Source organism: Trichechus manatus, unplaced genomic scaffold (assembly GCF_000243295.1).
Source record: "Trichechus manatus latirostris isolate Lorelei unplaced genomic scaffold, TriManLat1.0 scaffold00212, whole genome shotgun sequence".
In the NCBI taxonomy this organism is placed as follows: Eukaryota; Metazoa; Chordata; class Mammalia; order Sirenia; family Trichechidae; genus Trichechus; species Trichechus manatus.
This window is the reverse complement of record NW_004444148.1, coordinates 3,319,635-3,345,212: the sequence shown is the minus strand read 5'-3', so window position 1 is coordinate 3,345,212 and position 25,578 is coordinate 3,319,635.

The window sequence follows — 25,578 nt, the reverse complement described above, 5'->3', positions numbered from 1 at the left end:
GCTTGATATTAGAAAACATATGGACTCGTGAGCAGTGACAAATGATTGGACAGTGGGTCAGAAGCTTGAGACGATAAAGATTAAAGACAAGGAGATCTGGAGTAGAGGCATACAGAAGAATATATGAGAGTGGGAACTGAGGGTAAAAATCTTTGTATCACACGTCAGCATCTACCCAAAAGCATTTACCACATTAACCTTGTTGCTGTCCAGTCAATTCCAACTCATGGTGACCATATAGGACAGAGTAAAACGGCCCCACAGGGTGTCCAAGTTTGCAACCTTTATGGAAGCAGATGGCCACCACTTTCTCCAACAGATGGGTTCAAACCACCAACCTTTCAGGTAGCAGCTGAATGCTTTCACCACTGCACCACCAGGGCTCTTTCTTCTTAGTATAAGCCCACCCAAAGAGGTAATTAAGTCAAAAATGGAAAAAGGATGCTGAAACCTCTTAGAAGCCAATTGTGCTAATTTCTCATCTATCATCATGGCATAACTTGTTGTCGTTGTGTGTCATTGAGGTGATTGTGTGACTCATAGCAACCCTATAGGACAGAGTAGAACCACTCCATATGGTTTCCTAGGCTGAAATCTTTATGGGAGCAGATTGCTGGTGGGTTCAAACTGCCAATCTTTCATTTAGCAGCCATGGGCTTAACCATTGCACCTCCAGGGCTCCTTAAGGCACAACTAGAAAGTTATGCCATAAAGGAGCGCACATCTTCCTGCACCACATGACACACTTCCTCACTGGCTGTCACTGGGTTTATGTCTGCAGAGTCAGGGCCTGGTGTCTTTCTTTCGCAACTTCCAAAATACTTCCGATGCAGGCCTTTTCCAAGAGACCACAGAGGAAAAATTCTAGTCGACTTATAATGTACTTTTAAGTTGAATGAGATGTAACATTAAGATTGCACAATTATTGACGGGGAAGCCGAGTGCATTGAAAGTGTGACGACACATGAACATAAAGTTGGATGCATGATTCTTCAGTGTCAGAGGTTTCATCCATAACCAAAGAAAGCACATGTCCAGAGAAGTAATTAGAGATAAGCATAACGACATTTTCAAATTGGAAAACAAAACAAAAAATGGTATTAAGTCTAAACATGGGTCAATTTTAAATGACAAGAGGCTCCAACATAAGTTGGAGGTCCAGAAAAACATTGAGCTTTATCCTAGCGTTTTGGGTTGAGCAAAATACATTTTGCCAAACATTTCCCCCTTAATTTGGAAAAAGCATGCATATTTGAAAGGAAATTTAATCCATATGTTTCTGATTCATTTACACTTAATTCATCAAAATGTTGTTTTGTAAGAGTTATTTGGTGTCCAAGAAGTCTTATAAGACTCTTCTCTTTGAACTAGAAAGCCTTGTGTTGCCAGGACTAAATGGAGCTTTACGTGCAAAAAGAGTAGGATCTGGAGTTCCTCTAGGAAGTTAGGCCCATAAACTAGAGTCTACTCTGCAAGTGATGAGGTCAAAAGTAACAGGTAATGCTGAGAATTCGCAGGGAGCCTTTAGCCACATAAAAAGAAAATGGCCAGTCACTACCCAATGAAACAAACTCACCATTCTGTTATTAAGAAGCACTTTTTGTTTTTGTTTTTATTATGAAAAACCATTCCAGTGTTTCAACTAGAAAATGAAGGACTTTGGTCCTTAGCATGGAATGTTATAGTTAGTTATTAAACATGAATAAATGTTTCATAATGCAATAGCAGAAGTGTATTTCCTCTTGTATTTCAAGTATTTTGTTATACAAATTGTGAGCTTCCTCAATGCCATCATGCCCTTCACTACTTGTTTTGGACCTTGAGGATTCTATTTTTATCTAACTGATGTTCAGGATTTTCCACTAACCAGTAGGCTTTTTCTCTTTAGGCATATGTTTCCTTAACTTCCAAGACTTCAGATATTGCTTCTTCTGTGATTTTTTTAATAAGCATGCAAAGTATCTACATTTAAAACTATATCATCCTGTGATGCATTTACTGCGCTTATTAACTTGATTGTGCATATATTATGGCAACAGTTCAAAACATCTTTTCCAATGATCCAAACATCATGATGCAGTTACGGTGCTATCCCTTGATAGATGTGGGAAAGCCCACAGTCTCTTGAATGACAATGAGACACAGAGATCTAAAAATACAGACCTCATCAGATACTAAATGACTATGAAGATTTCCTATGATTGAAGCCATGAAACAGTTCAGTGAAAATAACTTGAGTAAAATATTGAAGAGTAACAAAAGTGGTTGCTGCTAATGTTTTAAATAATCAATTTTGGGTTAAAAAAAAAATCCCTGTGATCTGAAAAAGTACACACTATGGATTGTAGTCTTTGATAATACTGATTATGAATCTTCATATATGTGACATTCTAGTGATATAATTTATTTTAATTCTTTTTTAATCTATGTTAGAGTGTTATATAATGTAAATCAGTTTCGATTAATTTCCTTCAAAAAACTTTCCAAACTAACTGCACAAAGAATTTTGCTGAGTGCAACCACAAATTAAGGACAAAAGTTGGCAAATACAGGAATTTATTGAGAGCCTAGTATGCAAACAACAGTTTTTCAAACCTTAAGGTTTAGCTATGTAGTGCAAAGAGTAAGCTTTGCTGTTGCAGGAGAATTGTCTTATTACCGCTTACCTTATACTTAACAACAAGAGAAAGAGGCATCCACAAACAGTACTTGGATCAGGACCTGGCTCTACCATTTAGGAACTGTGTTCCACTTGGGCTTTACCTTTTTAAATCTCTATGATCTGGCTTCCTTATTTGTAAACTCATAGTATCTCTATCTCAAAGAGTAAAGAGTTAAATAATAATATATGTGCTGTTGCAACAAATAAATGGCCACGTATATAATGACGCCAACATAATAAAAATGGATTTTTTCACACACACTACAATCCTCAGTGGGTACTCCTGATTGTCCAGAGGCTCAACTCCAAGCAGGGAAATTGAAAGCAAGTCTCTTTGCTCAACGCATCATTTGTCATTCCTGCCTGTCTGCACCAAGCCACACAAAAAGGAAAGAGCACAGAGGATCATACACGGGAGGATTTTACAGGCTAGACCTAGAAGTTTACACATCACTGTTATTCACATTCCATTGGCAAGAACTCACTCACATGGCCACACTTAATTACAATCAAGGATGGAAATGTAGACTGGTTGGGTTGTCAGGAATAAGAGGAAACAGGATGTGTGAAAATTAGCCATTCTTGGCCATACCACGTAAAGTGCCTAGCACTCTTCCAGTAATAAGTGCCCAGCAAATGTTATCTATCACCATTATTATCCAACACTATCTAGACTAAGACAGACTAGGAAAAAAGGCCTGGTGATCTACTTTTGAAAACTAGCCAACGGAAACCTTACGGATCACAACAGGCTATTATCCTATATAGTGCTGGAAGATGAGTACCAGGTTGGAAGTCACTCAAAATGCACAGTAGCCACAACAAAGGACTCATGCACACCAAGGATCATAAAGATGGTGCCAGACCCAGCAACATTTCTTTCTGTTGTACTTGGGGTCGCCATGAGTCAGAGCTGACTCAACAGCAACCGACAACAGTAATACCGTCATTATTAGTAAAGTTCTCTTAAGTAAAGACATTTAGATTGGGGAATACTAGCTTCATTGGCAGGGCAGGTGAATACATATTTTTCTTCATATTTATTATGTGGCTAACAGAAACTCATATATGTCAAAACTAAAATCTAATAGCAAAATGTTTTAGAGAAAAAAACTGTATACACTTAAGGGCTAGATATATCAAATAGAGTTGAAAACAAGAGACTATGTACCCATATTCCTTAATAATACTGTGCTAAAAAGAATCAAGTAGCCTTTCCTCAGACTTCATATGTTCAATGACCCAAGTTTAGTAGATTAGAACAAAACCCTTGGACAGCTGCTTTTCAAATCCCATTATAGCATACCCCAAGCTACTGTCCAAATTCCTTTGCTGCGCTATCATTCTCTTGCAAGTCATGCAGCTTCCATAGCTTGAAAGTTGAAAAATGATTTTGTTGTATGTATACAGTTCCCACTGTAATACTGTTTTCTATCATGGAATGAGGCCCATGCGGTCCACCATATTTTTCTTCAAGTAAAAATCTAAAACTATACCTCTCTCTCAAGGGCAATGCATAACATCTTGTAAAAAGATCAACTCATTTTGCTGAAGAAATTACTTTTTAAAAATCTAAAGTAAGGGAGAAGTTTTAAGATTTTTCAGGGTCTGGTTCTAATGGGAAAGCACTGCCAATCCAAGGGACAGATTTCAGCAGCTTTAAAAAGAGTTAGTTAATTAAAATCACCCTTTTCTTAACTTGTCTCTCTTTTTGTCTAGTTAGCTCAACTTGTCCATTAGTATAATATTAAACAAGTGAAAGCCAACAGGAAAAACGAAGCAAGGTTCTCTCTATGCATATTTGTAAGACCAGGCAGTGTATGTTCCAAAACCAAGTCTAGAAGAGCCAAAAGAACTGTTATGAAAATGAAGCAGTTTTTTATCTGATTGAAAACTACTTGAATCCACTGCTTGTTTTACATACAAAACAATTCATATCCTTAGAGTTTTAAAAGTAATAGCAAAGCAGTCTCTACTAAACTACAGCACTCTTTTCTACATACAAGCTTTGGGGGTCGTCGGAAATATACCCAAGAAAGAAAGCTGCCTCTTCATCCTCTCAAGCAACGTCTAACCAGGTCTCATTATTTTCTCCCCAGTAACTTGTTAACCTTGAAAAATAAGACTTTCTTGAACGTCCCCAACAACCTTGGCTTTCTGGTCATGTGATCAGAGCAAGAACTACGCTCTGGCTTTCATTAGTTCAAGGACATCTGCAAGCAGAACTTACAATACAAAACAATCTCGGTTGCTGATCTTGTTCTCTCATCTGGACCGAACAGTGTTAGTGTCAACAATTGCAGTAAACATCATGGCTGCAGCTAACATAAACATTTCAGAAATCATAAGCTTAATACTGTCGTTCAGAAGTTGGACCAAGCTATGACTAAACCCTTCTGCACTGTAGACCGCAGGCTAGAGACTGACTTTGATATATTTCCAGAAAGAAAGCGTATCCAAAGCTGCACACTGGGGAAAAAGTAAACAGTCGTGGCATTGGAAGTAAACGTGGCAGTACGTGCCTTGGGTGGGTGGGTCAGTGCAGAAGGTGGAACAAAGGACGGTAACGCCCTGCCCCTAGCGGGTGGGAGACAGTCTACGGCTCCCATTATTATTCAAGTCGTAAAAGTAGATACTGTTTATTTCTGAGGTGGCGGTTTTTGGGCTCTAGCTCCTCCGCTGGCCACATTTTTTTAAAATAGCTCCATGCCATTCTTATTACGTGCAGGCTTTCTTTAGACCCAGGGCGAGACAATGGAAAAACAAACCTAAACAAAAACAAACGGAAACTAAATGCCTTGGGTTTACTTTATAAACATGTCGGCCACGAGGTGGGTAATTACCTTCAAATAGAGGAATAATCTGGTGGGTCACTATGCCCAAGTAAGACTCCTGATGCCATTTATAAGATCATAATAATCTTTTTAGCCTTTTTTGTCCCCAGTTTTATGCAGTCAAAAATACTTTTGAGCTTTATATTTATTCCCAGGGTTAATTCCATGATAAGGACTGAGTTAACTGGACAACACCTTCTACAGAGAAAGTCTCCAAAGATATGCTTACCATCATGAGTCTGAATCCAAATGAATGCACCCTAATCCCTTATATTTACAGATTTTCTAAACGGGAATGTTCTCTCTTTTGCCATAACTCTATTTGTGTAATTGAGAAATTACTTTTGCATTGACACTCTCATTATTGTCCAATAGCAACCTGGAGAGGTTGTAATGGTTCAGGTTGTGTGTCAACTTGGCTAGGCCATGATTCTCAGTGGTTTGGCAGTTATGTAATGATATAACTTGGCAACTTTTGTAATGATGCAGTTATCCTCAGAGCCCTGGTGGCTTAGTGGTTAAGAGCATGGCTACTAACCAAAAGGTCAGTAGTTTGAATCCACCAGCCACTGCTTGGAAACCCTATGGAACAGTTCTACCCTGTCCTATAGGGTCACTGTGAGTTGGAATCAACTCTATGGCAATGGGTAGTATCCTCCATTTTGTGATATAATGTAATTACCTCCATGATGTGATCAGCCAATCAGTTGTAAGGGGAGTTTCCTTAAGGGTTTGGCCTGCGTCCAGTATATACGGACGTCTGGCAAACTTGCTGGCTTTTGCTCACTCTTGATCCTGTATCTGGCTCGTCATCATCTGACCCGTCTTACCTGCCAATCTTAGATTTATCAGCCTTCTCAGCCCATGAACCAGCAGCCTGCCATCTGACCTGCAGATCTTGGGATCATCAGCCCCCGTAGCCACGTGAGTCAGGAGAACCCTCTAGCCTGATGCTTGACTCACGGACTTGGGACTGGCCAGCCTCTACAACCGCATGAGCCATTTTCTGGAGATAAATCCCTCTTTCTCTTTCTCTATCTCCCCCCTTACATATATATGTGTGTGTGTGTGTGTGTGTGTGTGTGTATACGCATAGGTACACACTTCACTAGTTTTGCTTCTCTAGAGAACTCAACCTAAGACAGAGGTAGATCAACAATGAGTTAGGACCATATTTGGCAGACAAGGAAGCAGGAGGCAGTGTCAGAGCTGGGATATGGACCTACGGTATCAGATGTTAATCCCCTGTACTCTTTCCACTACATCATACTGTCTCTACACAAATGTAAGAGGCTGAATTATAATAATCCCTGCTTTACATCTGGTAATTGTAGCCTTTTCCTGATTTATAGTGGCTTGAGAAGGAAGAGTACAAAGCCCAGAAAATTTGTTACTGCCCACTTAGGTTCCCCACAGAAGGGCCTTTATGTCCTGTTCTAGGAATTTATGATAATAGCTAAATGACAACATTGGGCACCTACTATGTGCACTGTACATTGTCTCATTAAAACTCCTCAATATGCTTAAAGAACAGTGTGATTACGTTCTTCATTTATACATGAAAAAATTGAATCTGAAAAAGTCTAAGTAATTTGTTCAAGATCATCTTGCTGGTATATGGTGAGGCAAGATTTGAATTTAAATGTGTCTGGGTCCAAAGCCCATGCTTTTTCCACCAGGCTGCCCAGTCATAACTCACAAACCATGGATCAGCCAATAACTGTAAGGTTTGCCCTTAAATCTAGTTAAACAAGTAAGAAACTATTCAAACTTCTTCCACTTCTTCAACACCTTGTTCAACTTATTACCTCATTCTAGATCTTTTTGCCTCTCAGCACTTTGGTCTATAATAAGGTTTCAGGATAACTCTTTTTTACTTTTCATTGTCTTCAGTCTTGTAAAGGCAATATTCAACTAATATCTGCCAGACTATTCCATCTTGTATCAAGTATCTGTTTAGTTCTCTAATTTCCTTGCTCTAAAAATCAATCAAGAAGTGCTTATGAAGTGATCACTATGAGTCAAGCACTGTGCTACACATTAGAAAGTATGAAAAAATCAAAAGACATTAAACCCAGCTTCAAGGAGCTTATGTCTAGCTGGAGGTAATAATTTCAACTAATAACAGAAAACATTTAAGTGTTCAACTCAAGGATTCTTAAAAAGTTCAAAATGCTCAAAAAAAGAAATAGGCAGTATCAGGGATCTCTGAAGGCATGGCTAAGTAGTAATAATATTATAGTAGATATCTTATCTTTAGTACCTACCACTCTGATAAACAATCTAATTTAAAAGTTTGATTCACCCTCCATGTGAAATCCAGATAAATTGGTGAATTATTTCCTACCCAGAAGGCTCTTTTCTCTCATTTCGTCAATCCAGTCTTCCCAGCTCAGATCCTACCCCTTAAATGAAGCCTTCACTCATCTATAATCACTAGTCTTCTTTCATCCAAGTCTGAAAAACACTTTTTATCTATTCCACATTTGAGCAGAGCAGATCTTTTGACTGCAAGTAACAGAAGCAAATCAAACTAGCTTAGGCAAAAAGGGAATTTATCAGCTCACATTTACAGAAAATTGTTGTAAATATATCATAGCTTACAGTCCTGCCCCAAAGAGCAAACTCTCTTAATTGAACTCATTATGTTACTATTTATCTCAGTCATCTAGTGCTGCTATAACAGAAATACCACAAGTGGATGGTTTTAACAAAGAGAAGTTTATTTCCTTACAGTAAAGTAGGCTAAAAGTCCAAATTCAGGGTGTCAGCTCCAGAGGAAGACTTTCTCTCTCTCTTGGCCTTCTCATCAGTGCTCCCGCAGACTAGGAGCTTCTCGGCACAGCAACCCTGGTCCAAAGGACGAGCTCTGCTCCTGGCACTGCTTTCTTGATGGTATGAGGTCCCCCAATCCTCTGCTTGCTTCCCTTTCCTTTCATCTCTTACAAGAGATAAAAGGTGGTGCAGGCCATACCCCAGGGAAACTCCCTTCACATTGGATCAGGGATGTGACCTGAGTAAGGGTAGTGTTACAATTCCACTCTAATCCTCTATAACATAAAATTACAATCACAAAATGGAGGACAACCACGCAATTCTGGGAATCATGGCCTAGCCAAATTGTTACACACATTTTTTGGGGGGACACGGTTCAATCCATGACTCCATTCTATTTTTTTTTCCATAAAGAATAAAACACAGGCTTGATCTTAGTTTCATCAAAAATGTTTTAACTTATAAACTATGCAGTTAAAAATATAGTGGAAAGGGGACCTCATACCATCAAGAAAGCAGTGCCGGGAGCAGAGCTCGTCCTTTGGACTGGGGTCCCTGCACCGAGAAGCTCCTAGTCCGGGGGAACACTGATAAGAAGGCCAAGAGAGAGAAAGCCTTCCCCTGGAGCTGACACCTTGAATTTGGACTTTTAGCCTACTTTGACTGTGAGGAAATAAACTTCTCTTCATCAAAACCATCCACTTGTGGTATTTCTGTTGTAGCAGCACTAGACGACTAAGACAGAATTTGGTACCAAGAGTGGGGTGCTGCTCTAACAGATACCTAAAATGTGGAAGCAGTTTTAAGACTGTGACTGGATAGATGTGTGGCAGTGACAGAGGACCAGCAGCAGCAGAGAACCTACAGCAGCAGAGAAGCAGCAGCAGCAGCAGCAGCAGAGAACCAACAGCAGCAGAACCAGGAGACCAGTGAAAGACGGCACAGGAGCCCACCCACGGAGCGAGAGAGCTGAATGCCTGTGATCAGGAGGCTTCCTGGCAGAGTGGGGTGCCTCCGGGCATTTATACCATACCAGTGGAGCTACTGAGCTTTAGAACACTTTCCCCAGCAGATACGGGCGTGAGGCCTGAGGACCGAGAGGCCATAGGACCAGAAGCTGAAGAGACAAGGGACACAAGAAACAGAGCTGCTTCAGCCTCAAAAGCTCTATATCCAAGCCACCCTCATCTCAAGAAAAAATAATCTACCCTCTCTCTGCTTCCCTCTACTCCAGGATTCATAAAATTACTGCTGGTTTCCCTCTTCTAGGAAAAAAGACATCTGCTTCTATGTATAGAAGAGTCTTCAGGCCCTGAATTATTGTGTGGTAATTCATGCTTAACTGTTTAAATGGCTGCATAGTCCTCAGCCTTACATTTCCGAATACACAAGATACTAATCATTAGGCTGTAATTCACACTGTTTGAGTTCTTATTGCTTATCTTTCTTGTAGGCCACAGATAGCTGGGAACATATAGTGACTGTGAATGACCACTATGCTCACGCAAATAACACTAGACAAGCAATTCTCTACAGCACTGAAGAAGGTAAGAGTGTAAAGAGAAATAAATAAAATAAATAAAATGGCCTTTGAGAGATGGGGATAGTTTTTCACAAAGTGCATTAAACTAATTGACAGTGGTAGCAGTGGCACGCAGCCAGCTCGTATGAAAACTTTAATATCTCTTTAACCTCTGTTGTAAGAAAAAGGTCCTATAAATTAAACATGCAGCCTTTTAGAGGAGATTATAAAAAGCACCGATATCTGCCTGATGAAACTTCTGTGATGGATTTGGGAAACCTATTATTTTCTCATAGCTTGAGGAAAAAGCTGTAGTAGCTTTTGATGGTTCAAGAACTAGAACTTGTGAAGCCATGGGAATGATAAGAAACTGGTAGAAAACAATAACATTCTCACAGCTGGACCATCTGGTGGGTTATTCAGACATAGCCGAGTATATCACCGCACTGCTGCCGTAAAGCACCAGATGAAGATAAGAGCTGGCATCTACTTCCAATTTTCTAGGGCTTATATTGTCTTTAGTTCCTTAAGTTCTTGAAATGAGGACTTCATTTGCAATGGTCTCTGCATCTTCCATGTGATCTTCTAAAACAAATTGCGATGCTAGCAGACTTTAGGACAAGAACCTTACATTTTCATGGTCCCCTCTGTGCCAATACAGTGTGTCCTTTAAATAAATGTCACATGCTCCATTATAAAAAATATATATATAGTGGAAAAAGAATGACTGATTTTTGTTTGTTTTTCTGAAAGGAGACTCTTGGCCAATTGACAAGCCCTAATGTAAGTAATAGCCTCTACTTTCTCTAGCCTCCATGGTTCTCAGCTCTAGTTGTCCGTTAGAATCATCTAGGGTTCTTTTTAAAAAATATCAATGTTGTATCTACCCCAGCCACCACTGGACCAATTCTATCAGAAGCTCAGGAGTTGGGGCCTAAACATTAGAATTTCTTAAATGCTCACCATGTGACTCTAATGTGTAATGAGGATTGAAAACGTCCTTTTTGTCCAGTACGTACATTATACAATCTACTCAGTAAAGGAGTCAGCAATACTTCCCAGTTAAGGGCAAAAGGATGGAAAGCTAGTTTTCACCACTAACAGTAGGCAGAACAAGAAGAAAAGATTAACAGACAAACTTGGACATACTAATTTTTCTCCCCAGATCAAGCAGTGATTTTTGGCCATGGTCGTCAATAACATTTGCAATTTCATAGCAAAACTCTCTTACCAACCACAAAATTCTAGAAGCTTTATCTGTGTCTCCATTCTTTGGTTGTTTTTTTTTTTTTCCAATTATTTTGTGGCCTTGAAACTAGGGAGTGAATTATTTACCATTATCCGTAGGCTTTACAGAAAATATGAACAGGAAGTTTGAGACTAATGACTCTAAGTAAAGAAAGGCAGAATTGAATATATGGCATTGTGCCTTCAAACTCCACAGCCAGTTGTTAGGTTATCCCACTCTGTTCTGAAGGAGAAGACCAAACACTTAAAGGATAGCTATTTTAAGGGGCTTGTTAGGGAACCACATGAAATGACAGAAGCTATAAATTTGACCATACATGTCATTTATAGTTAAAGATAATGCACGCCTGGTGGTTCATTTTAGAAAACACTAGACTGCATTAGAATGAGGACAGTAACTTAGTGACTGTTTTATTCATAGGTTATTAATATAAAAAAAAATACAACATCTTGTGAAGAAAGGAGTCACTTATATTGACTGCTTTGGAGGAAAAGGCCTTAAGAGCTGGCAGCTGTTTGTGCTTAAGGGTTTTATTTTCTGCCAAACAAAGGAATTCAAAGGACTGTTGCCCTGTCTTTTCTTCGCTTACCTTGACTCTATGGCTGTTGCTGATACATGAGGAAATCTACGTCTTAGAATCCATGACTTGTTCTCAGTGGCCCAATTGGCAGGAAATAGAAATAAACAAATACAAAAACCTCTTATTTTGCAATATTAGCAAAGAAAACACTGACCTTTCACCTCCTACCTAATCTACCCCCGATTGCTTCTTTGACATCATGCCTAGTAAAAATTAAAAGGGGTTTTCAAAAAAGGAAAGAAACATCTGCTTGGACTTCAGATTCCCCTCCAAAGCAGAAACCAAGCCTATAAAGTTTACATGTTTCAACGAGCCACGAAAGACAAAGGAGAAAGTTCAACTGCTTATCCCACTTGACCTTGGCTTTAACATAGCATCACGTTGATCCTGATGGAGCGATTAAAACTCCAAGTCCAGAACCGCTCACCAAGCAAATTTGCAAGGGGAGTTCTAAGAGTTCTTTGGCACTCTTGCTTCATATGAAAATTAGCAGGGATGAGCACAGGCCACAAATGTAGCAATATTTTAACTCAGTGTGCAAAATTTCAAAGATAAAACTTCAGATTGGAGGCTATACTGAGCTTTTCAAACACTGCTTTCATGGAAGGCTTTGTCAAGGAAATACAGGCATGTATGAGAGCTGTTGAAAGATTTCTTTCCGCAGAGAAATAAAAGGAAGTCATTAGGGCCATGAGAGGTAAAGGAGAGGGGGCAAATCCAGAAAATGCTTTCCTTTACATAGCTCTACTCTAAATTGCTGAGTCTGTGGATGATACAAACAGTTAAGTGCTCAGCTACTAACAGAGACGTTAAAGGTTCAGTTCACCCAGATGCACCTTGGAAGGAATGCCTGATGATCTACCTCCAAAAAAACAGCCATTGAAAACTCTGTGGTATCAGTGTTTAATCTCTAAAATCTACAAGATAGTGCAAAACCTCAACAACAAAAAGACAAATAACCCAATTAAAAAATGGCAAAGGATATGAACAGGCACTTTGCCAAAGAAGATATTCAGGCGGCTAACAGACACATGAAGAAATGCTCATGATCATTAGCCATTAGAGAAATGCAGATCAAAACCACAATGAGTTATCATTTTACCCTAACAAGGCTAGCATTAATCCAAAAAACACAAAATAATAAATGCTGGAGAGACTGGAACACTTATACCTTGTCAGTGGGAATGTAAAATGGTATAACCACTTTGGAAAATGATTTGGCGCTTCCTTAAAAAGCTAGAAATAGAAGTACCATATGATCCAGCTATCCTGCTCCTTGGAATATATCCTAGAGAAACAAGCGCCATCACACAAATAGATATATGCACACCCATGTTCACTGCAGCACTGTTCACAATAGCAAAAAGATGGAAACAACCCAGGTGCCCATCAATGGACGAATGGATAAACAAATTATGGTACATCCCCACAACGGAATACTACACAACAATAAAGAACAACAATGAGGCCATGAAACATAACATGGAGGCAGCTGGAGGTCATTATGCTGAGTGCACTTAGCCAGTCACAGAAGGACAAATATTGTATAAGACCACTATTAAAAGAACACAAGGAAATGTTTAAACACAGAAGAAAACATTCTTTGATGGTTACGAGGATAGGGAGGGAGAGTGAGGGTTATTTACTAACTAGATAGTAGATAAGAATTATCTTAGGTGAAGGGAAGGACAGTAGTCACTACAGGGGAAGTCAGCACAACTGGACTAAACCAAAGCTAAGAAGTTTCCTGAATACAATCAAACATTTAGAGGGACAGAGTAGCAGGGGTAAGGGTCTGGAGACCATGCTTTCAGGGGAAATCTAGGTCAACTGGCATAACAAAGCTTATTAACAAAATGTTCTGCATCCTACTTTGGTGAGTGGCATCTGGGGTCTTAAAAGTTTGCAAGTGGCCATCTAAGATGTATCAATTTGTCCCAACCTCCTGGAGTAAAAGAGAATGAAGACCACCAAAGACACAAGGAAAGTATTAGCCCAAGAGACAGAAAGAGCCACATAAACCAGAGACTTCATTAGCCTGAGACCAGAAGAACTAGATGGTGCCCGGATACCACCAATGACTGCCCTGACAGGAAACACAACAGAGAGTCCCGGATGGAGCAGGAGAGAAACATGGGGTGCAGAACTCAAATTCTAGTAAAAAGACCAGAATTAACGGTCTGACTGAGACTGGAGGAATCCCGGAAAGCACGGCCCCTGGATTCTCTATCAGCCCAGAGCTAAAACAGTTTCCGAGGCCAACTCTTCAGACAGGGATTGGACTGGACTTTGGGACATAAAGTGATACTCGTGAGGAGTGTGCCTCTTAGCTCAAGTAGATACAAGAGACTAAATGGGCAGCTTGTGTCCAGAGGTGAGATGGGAAGGCAGAGAGGGTTAGGAGCTGGTTGAATGGACATGGGGAATCAGGGGTTGAAAGGAGGAGTGTGCTGTCACAGTATGGGGAGAGCAATTAGACTCACATAACAATGTATGTATAAATTTTTGTATGGGAAAAAATGAAAAAGAAAACTCTATGGAGCTCAGTTCTACTCGGACACATATGGGGTCACCATGAGTCAAAATCAACTCCATGGTGACTGTACTAGTACTCTGAAGTTATAATTCATGCTACCTTTATAGAAAATCACTTTGATAGTATAGCAAAATGATATATAAATGGTCATGTCTTTTCTCAGTAAATGCTGAAGCAGTTTTGAACAATAAATCAGAAATATAACCTTCAAACCTAAAATTTAAAAATAAAAATTAGCAATAAAAGAGAGATTAACATCAAAGGCTTTTGCTGGTCCACTAGTCCATCTCTCAAACTGCTATAATAGAAAGTACCGTGGATCAAGAGTTGGGTAATTGGGATCTATTCCCACTGCTGCCACCACCTGTGACCTCAGCCAAGCTTCTTAGGTTCTATGGGCCTCAATTTCTTCATCAGTAAATTAAAAGAGATGAAGTAGAGGAATTCTAAAATCAGAGTATTCATTCCTATGTTTTCTGTAAGTCATGCCACGCTGCTCATGAATTCCACATCTTTGTTTCCAAGTAAAATTTTGCTGAAGATCATTTAAAAGCGATTGCAGCAGTACATCAACAGGGAACTGCCAGAAATTCAAGCCAGATTCAAAAGAGGATGTGGAACGAGGGATATCGTTGCTGATGTCAGATGGATCTTGGCTGAAAGCAGAGAATACCAGAAAGATGTTTACTTGTGTTTTACTGACCATGCAAAAGCATTACACTGTGTGGATCATAACAAATTATAAATAACATTACATTGTGAAGAATGGGAATTCCAGAATACTTCACTGTGTTCATGAGGAACCTGTACATAGACCAAGAGGCAGTCGTTCGAATAGAACAAAGGAATACTGCATGGTTTAAAGTTAGGAAAGGTGTGCATTAGGGTTGTATCCCTTTCACCATACCTATTCAATCTGTATGCTAAGCAAATAATCTGAGAGGTTGGACTATAAGAACATGACATCAGAGTTGGAGAAAGATTCATTGATAACCTGCAATATACAGATGACACAACCTTGCTATCTGAAAGCGAAGAGAAATTGAAGCACTTAGTGATGAAGATCAAAGATTATAGTATGGATTACATCTCAACATAAAGAAAACAAAAATCCCCACAGCTGGACCAGTAAGTAACATCATGATAAATGGAGAAAAGGTTGAGGTTGTTGGGGATTTCACTTTACTTGGGTCCATAATCAACACCCATGGAAGCAGCAGTCAAGAAATCAAACAGAGTATTGAATTGGGAAAATCTGCTGCAAAAGACCTCTTGAAAGTGTTGAAAAGCAAAGATGTCACTTTGAGGACTAAGGTGCACCTGATCCAAGCCATGGTATTTTCAATCGCCTCATATGCATGGGAAAGCTGGACAATGAATAAGGGAGACCAAAGAAGAATTGATGCCTTCGAATTGTGGTGTTGGCAAAGAATACTGAAAATACCATGGACTGCCAGAAGAACGAACAAACCTTTCTTGGAAGAAGTGCAGCCAGAATGCTCCTTAGAAGCAAGGATGGAGAGACTTCATCTCACGTACTTTGGACATGTTATCAGGAGGGACCAGTCCCTGGAGAAGGACGTCATACTTGGTATAGTAGAGGGTCAGTGAAAAAGAGGAAGACCGTCAACCAGATGGATTGACACAGTGGATGCAACAATGGGCTCAAGCATAACAACTATTGTGAGAATGTCACGGGACGAAGCAGTGTTTCGTTCTGTTGTACATAGGGTCACTATGAGTAGGAATTGATTCAATAGCACCTAACACGTAACACACATTTCCAACTTGATGTTTCCCCCGATTAGCCTAGCTCATAGTGGTTTTTCCTTCTTGTCTATTCAGGCTACTCATTAATTCTCCCACTGGTTTAACTTAGCCCAGTATTATTCACTTTCTCTAATGTTATCTTTCTCTGGAGGATTGTAAATTCCCTTTGTTTTGAATTGCATCTCTTATTGAATTTAAGAGTGTTATGCACATGGTAAATGTTTAGCACGTTTTTGTTGTTGTTTTTGTTTATTTTTGCATGAATGAATGAATGTTTGGCACTTAGTAAGTATTGGTTTAATTGACCAGTTAATTGGGTATTGTTTGGGATGAATGACAAAAAGAAGGCAAGAGAAAAATTGATTTCTAGAAAGCAAGATCTGGTCATTAGCAGACGAAAGAATTGCCTAGACTGCATTTGTTAAACAATAAGGAAAATATTCATATTTCTACTTTAAAATCCATATACTATCCCTCTTTTATTTTGGACATGTCATCAGGAAAGACCAATTGCTAGAAAAGGATATTATGGTTGACAAAGAAGAGGGTCAGCAAAAACGTGGGACACTCAGTAAGATGGATTGACACAACAGCCACAGCAATGGACTAAAACATACTAATGATCACGAAGATGGCACAGGACAAGCAAAATTCTGTTCTCATACATATAGTCACTATGAGTCGGAGCTGGTTTGACAACAACTAACGACAACAGAATCACTAAAATTACACATTTCATCTGAAATTTTTAAAGACACATGATAAAATAAACGAATTGACTTTAAGGAGTATCTGTTGTTGCGGTATTTTTTTTTTTTTTTAATGACAATAAGGCAATCTATATCTTCCTGGTCCTTATTTATTTACATACTTATTTTCTAATGTTTCTTGAGTATTTACTCTATATTATTAATTACTGTAGAAAAGCTTAATTCTCAGACTTGCACCATCATTTAAAATTATGCAAACTATCATACTTTTTTTGATTCTGTTAAAACTTAATTCAGTACAATGTTGTTGCTGTGGTTGGGTGCTGTCGAGTCGATTCTGACTCATAGCAACCCTACGTACAACAGAACCAAACACTGCCCGGTCCTGCACCATGCTCACAATTGTTATGCTTAAGCCCATTGTTGCAGCCACTGTGTCAATTCATCTCATGGATGGTCTTCCTCTTTTTAACTGACCCTCTACTTTACCAAGCATAATGTCCTTCTCCAGAGACTGATCCCTCCTGACAACATGTCCAAAGTAAGTGAGACATAGTCTCACCATCCTTGCTTCCAAGGAGTATTCTGGTCACACTTCTTCCAAGACAGATTTGTTCGCTCCTTTGGCAGTATATGGTGTATTCAATATTCCTCGCCAACACCATAATTCAAAGGCATCGATTCTTCTTCGGTCTTCCTTATTCATCATCCAGCTTTCACATGCATATGAGGCGATTGAAAACACTATGGCTTGGGTCAAACACACCTTAGTCTTCAAGGTGACATCTTTGCTTTTCAACACTTTAAAGAGGTATTTCACAGCAGATTTGCCCAATACAATGCGTCATTTGATTTCTTGACTGCTGCTTCCATGGGTGTTGACTATGGATCCAGGTTAAATGAAATTCTTGACAACTTCAATCTTTTCTCCATTTATCATAATGTTGCTTATTGGTCCCTGTCGATGTACTGCTGCAGCGACTTTTGAATTATCTTCAGCAAAATTTTACTTGCATGTGATAGTAATGATATTGTTCAATAATTTCTGTATTTGGTGGTATCAGCTTTCTTTGAAACAGGCATAAATATGGATCTCTTCCAGTAAATTGGCCAGGTAGCTGTCTTCTAAATTTCATGTCATGTGATAGGACTGAAGAAATAATTATTTAACAACTATAGTCAAAAGGAGTAAATAAGAGTCTCTGAAGTTGAGTATGGCAACAATACCAGCAACAAGAGCTCTGTCCTACCGCTACTATATGGAAAGTTTTCTTCCTAGCTAATTAGGTCATGAAGGAGCCCTGGTGGCACAGTGGTTAACACACTTGGCTGCTAACCCAAAGGTCAGCAGTTCAAACCCACCATCTGCTCTGCCGGAGAAAGAGGTGGTAGTTCGCTTCCGTAAAGATTTACAGCTTTGGAAACCCTATGGGGCAGTTCTATGACTTGATGGCAGTGGGTTTGGTTTTGAACTACATCATACCATCCCTCTGCTCTTAACTACGTAAACACCAAGTTTATTCTGTGCATAACCTCAATTATTTTTTCCTATGCTAATGAATAAGGAAAATTGACACACGTTTTTCTCTCCTGGGTTTTAGTTATCACCTTATTGAGAGAGAAGCACATAGAGAAAAATCACAGCTAGATGAGCAAAATTAATCCCTAAGAGAAAGAAGTCATAAGACAATGAAGCACCAGGAATTAGATGAGCAACAAGTGTGACAGGTTTGCTCTTTGTACTAGGTATTTATCCAGTGACTGGGATATGAAGAAATAAACATTTTCTTTATGTGTGGCTTTCAGTTCCCTGTTCAAGTTTACTGTTGCAAACTTTGATTTTGACCAAAATGTATTTTCGAAAGATTTGTTCATCCCATCTAGTCACAACAAAATCATTAGCAAACCCCGAACCAGTTGAGTTCATTATAAGTTGGTTGTAGTCACACATGTTCATGCCCCCCACACACACACTTGAACACATACATATGCACAAAACTGACCACACTATTTTTTAAAATCCCTTCTGTCACTAGAATTTTGTTTTGGAAAGATTGCCCCTCTTTGCATATCCCTACCTTAAAAGGACAATTTTAATTCCAAGTGTCTCAGATAAATAGGAACACTGATAAAGGCAGTCAAACAGAAATCAAAGCCAACAAAAATAATGCACGGCACACACATACCCTTCAAGTTCAGCCTGGGACCACAACCAACATGTGGTATTTGCCAGCTAAGACTCGCACTGCTCGAGTTGTAAGCCTGAATTCTAGGTAAACCTGTAGGGAGAAATGGCCAGGAGAACCAAATCACACCTGTGTTGTGTCTTCTGGTCTTGACTATGGGAAATGGCTAATGGAGTAACTTAGAGTCATTGAAACGGCAGAGCTGTTAGGCAATTTATCAGATTGGCCCAAGTTTGATATGACAGAAACAGCATGTTCTGCTATTCAATGAACCCATTGGTGAAAATACCACTCAAGCAGTCCATGAACTCCAGTGGAGATCTGTTTATTTTGTACATAACAGAAGGAGGGAACTTTTTCAGACATTTTTACTCGGCAGTACAGAAAAAAAATCTTAACCACTGAGTAAACTTAACACAAAAAGAAAAGAAAGCTGTAGCTTAAAATGAAATATATATATATATATTTAGAGATACATATATACCTAAAAATCAGTTATTTTAAATATTTTTAGTGGTCATCAAATGGAATCTTTTGTATGAGATTAGACTTGGTTGATCACTTCCAAAAAATATAAAGTTAACTTTTTATTCACCTAGAAGATGCAGCTCAAGAATAATTTTAAGCAACTACATGATTCAGAATAATTAAGTCTCATGTAGACAAAAAGGTTCTCAGAAAATATAAATTATTTCCAAAAAAATAGTCTTTTCTTTTTCAAACAAAATAGTGTAACCTTCTGTTTCTCTGAAACTAAGTGAAATCACTCGGCAAAAAAGAATTAGACAGAGAATAAGCCAACTGAGAGAAATGAGCACTCTTAAACCTTGGTATTGGGACTTGTCTTAGGCTGGGTTCTCTAGAAAAACAAAACCAGTGAGGTGTATATATACATATATATATATAGAGAGAGATTTATCTCAAGGAAATGGCTCATGCAGTCGTAGAGACTGGCAAGTCCCAAGTCCGTGGGTCAGGTGTCAAACTGGAGGCTTCTCCTCACTCACATAGCTGCAGGGACTGATGAACCCAAGATGGTCAGGTCAGACAGCAGGCTGCTGGCTCACAGGCTGGGGAGGCTGACAAATCTCAAGATTGTCTGGCTCAAGTTCCAAGAACCAGAGGTCAGATGATGATGAGCTGGATGCAGATCCAGAGACAGCAAAAGTCAGCAAGCTTTGCCTGAACATTCATATACATTGGATGCAGGCCACACCCCTAAGGAAACTCCTTTTACAACTGATTTATTGATTACATCAGATTATATCATGGAGATGATTACATTGTATCACAAAATGGAGAATAGCTACATCATTACATAACTACCAAATCACTGAGAATCATGACCAAGCCAAATTGACAAACAACCTTAACTACCACAGGAATATAAAATAGTATGGCTTTTCTGAAGAGCAATTTGGCAATATTAACAAAATCCTTAAACATGTTTAAATCCCTTACAGTAATTCTACCTCTAGGAATTTATCCTAATAAGTAAACTGGGATGCAGAGGAAGAGTTTTATACAATAGTATTTGTCATAGTGTTAAAATTGGAAATAATCTCGATGTCCAAAAATAAGGAATTTGTTAAATAAATATACTACAACTACTGGGATGGACCATGACTTAGTAATTTTAAATGTTGTCATAGGAAAACATTTAACAGCATAAGAAAATGTTTTTGATATCTCATCGTATGAAAAAGCAGATTATAAAGCAGTGTGTACAATCTAATCACAATTTTTAATGTATGTAAATGGATAGGAAAAAGTCTTGGAATATATACTCTAGATTTCTATTGTCCAGTAGAAGTGTGGTGCAAGCTACATATGTAATTTTTAATTTCTTTAATATTCACATTTAAAAGGTAAAAAGAAATGGGTGAAATTAATTTTAATAATATACTTTAACCCAATATTCAAAATGTTACTATTTCAATATGTGATCAATATAAAAATTATCAACGGGATATTTTATACTCTTTTTTCCATACTAAGTCTTTGAAATTTGGTGTGTATTTTACATTGACAGCACATCTCATCTCAGACTAGTCACATTGCAAGTGCTCCATAGCCATGTGGTTAGCGGCCAACATATAGAGACAATGCACCTCTAGAGTGTGGAATTATGGATGATTTTTATTTTCATCTTTAGACTTTTCTATATATCTTACTTTTATAATCAGTAAACAATCAATATTTTAAAATTATTAAATAGAGGCAGCAAGACAGAGGAAAAAAATGGGTTTTAAAATCAGAGACCTGTATTCACTGGGTTCTGATCCTATTTTTTTGTAGCTACATGTCAAGTCATCATCTGTAAAATGGAATAATAATATCCATCACATCAAAACGTTGAGAATAAATGAGATAACATAGGTGAATAGCATCTAGCAGAATGCCTAGAACACAGTGGCTACTTAAAGAAAATTAATGTTCTTTATGTATATAGAAATTCCTCTACCTAAAAAAAAAAAAACCTACATCTGTAGGTAGAATGTCCCTCATATCACACTAGTAAAGTTTAAATATTTTGTGAGCCCTCTGAAGGAGGGAGTTTTGCTTTGTTCCGTTTTTCCAGTTTTGGATTTATAGAGGCTAGCACACTTGTTATGTAAATAATTAAATGAACAAAATTAATGGCAATTGTATAAATTTTACCTTATAAAACAGGCTCACCTAAATGATTTCTTTATATTTTCTCTCTTTGATTAGTAATAATTTGAGATCATGTGAAAACCAGTTCCTGAAGAAGCACATTATGCTTGGTAAAGCAGACGGTCAACGAAAAAAGAGGAAGACCCTCAATTAGAGGGACTGACACAGTGGCTGCAAAGATGGGCTCAAACATAGCCACAATTGTGAGGACCAGGCAGTGTTAGGTTCTGTTGTACGCCACATTGCTACGAATCGGAACCGACTGGATGACACCTAACAACAACGTAGTTAAGGCTAATCCTCCCATTCCTTCCTCTGCTGACTCTTCCCACCCTCCAAAACCTCCACCAAGGATTAACAGAGTCTGACATCCTTTCCTGGGGCTGGTGGCAGAGTTAGCTGACCATAATGAGAGCCAGGCCTCATGACTCCATGTGTACAGAGTAGAACTGTTCCATAAGGTTTCCTAGCTGTGACCTTTTGGAAGCAGAACACCAGGCCTGTCTTTCAAGTGGCCTCTGAGTTTGTTCAACTAGTAGCTGAGTGCTTAACCATCTGTACCACCTCAGGGACTCTTCCAATTTCCCTGGAACAGCTCAATTTGTTTAGCTGTATGGGATAAGAATTTTTTTTAAGAGTCTTTCAGGAGAGTTAACTCAATAATATCTGAGGGAGGGGAAAGCCTCTTTCACTGAATTTCATACAGTAGATTACCTCTCCCAATAACCAGGACCGTTGTGTACCATTGAGTCTATTCTGACTCACAGAAGCCCTATAGGATAGAGGTTCCATAGGGTTTCCAAGGCTGTAAATCTTGGCAGAAGCAGACTGCCACATCTTTCTCCCTTGGAGCTGCTGGTGGTGGTAGCCGGGTACCATCTAGTTGTGCTGAACTCAGTCTGGTGAAGGCTGTGGTAGTTGTGGTCCATTAGTCCTTTGGACTAATCTTCCCCTTGTGTCTTTAGTTTTCTTCATTCTCCCTTGCTCCAGATGGGGTGAGACCAGGGGAGTATTTTAGATGGCCACTCACAAGCTTTAAAGACCCTAGATGCTAGTCACCAAAGTAGAATGTAGAACATTTTCTTTATAAACTGTGTTATGCCAGTTGAGCTAGATGTTCCCTGAGACCACAGCCCTCAGCCCAGTAATTCAGTCCCTTGGGGAGTTTGAATGTGTCTGTGGAGCTTCCATGGCCTTGCTTTGGACAAGTTGTGCTGGTTTCCCCAGAAATACTGGCCTTCTTGACACTATAATATAGTAGCCTATCCTAAGACCTCTAAATGGAGTCTGACCTACAGTGAACAAGTTGCCTTATAAATTATACAGTCAATTTTCTCAACCCTCTTATTAAAATGATGGCTGTTTTCTTGAAATTTTTTTGGCACTTTCTTGGAACTCTATGTGTGAGAGATAATCAAAATGTTTCTCAGAACTTCCTACTGATAAGGCTGACTCAATCTTCACTCTTTATTGATGGATAAATGTCCTTTAGTTTCCTCTTAATACAGTTTAATATTAGGGATCTTTACTTCTCGAAATACCTCCACCTTGTTATCTGCCTGATTATTTTCTTTATTATACAAACTGTCGTAAGAGCTAGAAGGAATAGAAAATGACCCTCTCTATCTGGATCTGGTGTGATGTATTGTCAATTATCTCATTGCTTGGCAGGTGGAGGATTGTCTTAGTTACCTCGTGCTGCTGTAACAGAAACACCACAAGAGGACTGCTTTAAAGAACAGAGATTTATTTTCTCACAGTTCTGGACACTAAAAGTCCAAATCAGGGTCTTGGCCACATTGATTCCTTCCCTGTAGGTAGTCCCATGTGTTCCTTGGTTCCTTGACTTGTAGACAATCCTCACATGGCATCTATCTCCACCCCTTCACCCCCATGTGTGTCTGTCTTTGTGTCTAATCTGCTCTTTTTATAACTCAGATGTGATTAGATTTAGAACCCACTCTGCTTGGTGGTGCAGTGGTTAAGAGCTCCAGCTGCTAACTAAAAGGTCAGCCGTTCAAATCCACCAGCTGCTCCTTAGAAACCCTATGGGGCAGGTCTACTCTGTCCTGTAGGGTGGCTATGAGTTGGAATCCACTCAACAGCAACAGGTTTTTTTGGGGGTTCTACTTGGGTGGGGCCCTGGTGGCACAGTGATTAAGAGCTATGCTGCTAACCCAAAGGTCGGCAGTTCGAATCCACCAGCCACTCCTTGGAAACCCTATGGGGCAGTTCTACTTTATCCTATTGGGTCACTATTTGGTAGCTAGGGGTCAGACTTGACTTGAAGGCAATGGGTTTGGTTTTCTTGGTTTTTTCTACTTGGGTATGATCTAATTAACATAATAAAGAAAGCCCTATTTCCAATCAGAATTACATCTGCAGGTAGAAGAGTTAGGATTCCAAAACATATTTTAGGGGAACAAAATTCAGTCCATAACAAAGATGGCTCTTATCAATCATCCACTTGAATACCCTTGTGGTTTGTGGTCTTCTGGTAGATCTTTCAAAGAATCACTTATTCTCATTGTAACTTCCTACTCACAATGTTGTTTCAGATCCCTTTGTCTTTATTGTCAAGGACATTCATACACGTTTTCTCTATATCCAAGAAACCTACTCTTGATTCAACCCTTCCATCCATACTCCTAAGAGTTTAGTATGTCAGGCAATGGTCAATCTGATATTCAGTGTCACATATAAGTTGCCTTCTCTTTCCATTATAAAATAATAAAACCCAACAAAAAGATGCCACACTTAGAAGACTGTAAGCAGATTTTTCTTTCTCATGTTACAAGCTAAAGACATGTTAGTGCTTTCAAACAGATTTTGGCGCATTTCCTGAGAACAAAAAGACCACTGTCATTTCATTCTACAATTCTATGAATTCTGATGACTTTTCTCCACATTTCAGTATCACTGTCAACATATGAGATAAAATCTCCCGTGATGATTAGCTTATCAGATGCCAGGAATGCTACAATGGGGTTGTCCAATTCCTTCTAGAATCTTTCTTTGCTATCAGTACTTGTTATGGTCGTGTAGTAAAATTAAACCACAACAATATCTGTCTCCCATCACTCAATTTATGAAGAACAGAGATTTCTACTCTACCCACGCTCATGGAAATTAAGGACTTCTTTTCACGGAAATCCAGATAAAATCTCATAAGCAATCTACCATCACAGTGAGCTATAACTGGATAAAATTCCTGTATGAGATTTCATCACTTAGGAGAATTGTCTTCTTCAAAATAAAAACAAATAGCACCACCTCCTCTGTAACTCACTCAGTATATCTGCATTTTCTATCTTTCACCCCTATATTAGAAATTAAGGAGCCCTGGTGAAGCAATGGTTAAGCACTTGGCTACTAACCAAAAGGCTGGTGGTTCACCCACCCACCCAATGGCTCTCTAGGAGAAAAGACCTGGCAATCTGTTCCTGTAAAGATTACAGCCTAGCAAACCCTACCGGGCAGTTCTGCTCTGTCACAGGGAGTAGCTATGAGTCGAAAATTGGCTTGACAGCAGCTAACAACAATAACAACATATTAGAAATTACTTTCATAGAAATTAGGCAATGATCAAAATGTACATTCTCAAGATTGTATATTAAGAAAAACTCACACTTCACAAATAACCATTCACTTAGTCTCCCTTCTTTTTCATAATTTCACATTCTTATTGTTCTTATCAATATTGTATTCCAATATTTCAAACTTATTATAAATTTCACATTTTTTCCATCATTTGTTCAGGCATACATCTGTCACTCAGCATGTCTTTTATTAAATAAACTTAATTTTTTAATATTAGCACTCTAATTACCTGTTACAGGACATGTTACAGCTAAATAACTGTTATAACAGTATCTTGCTGGTATTTGTACCAATAGTCCTTTTGGATAGGGTGCATGAAAACAATTAAAATTTCAAGTTATAATTCTAGACATTTAATGAAATCCTATTATCTTAAATAAAGACATTTCTTCTGACTTTATGCATTGAATTCCATTGCTCTTAAATGCTTCCTCAGTTTTAGGGACAAATTTAAGGCTTTAAGGTAGTGTTAATAAACCAACGCCTTTATCAAAAA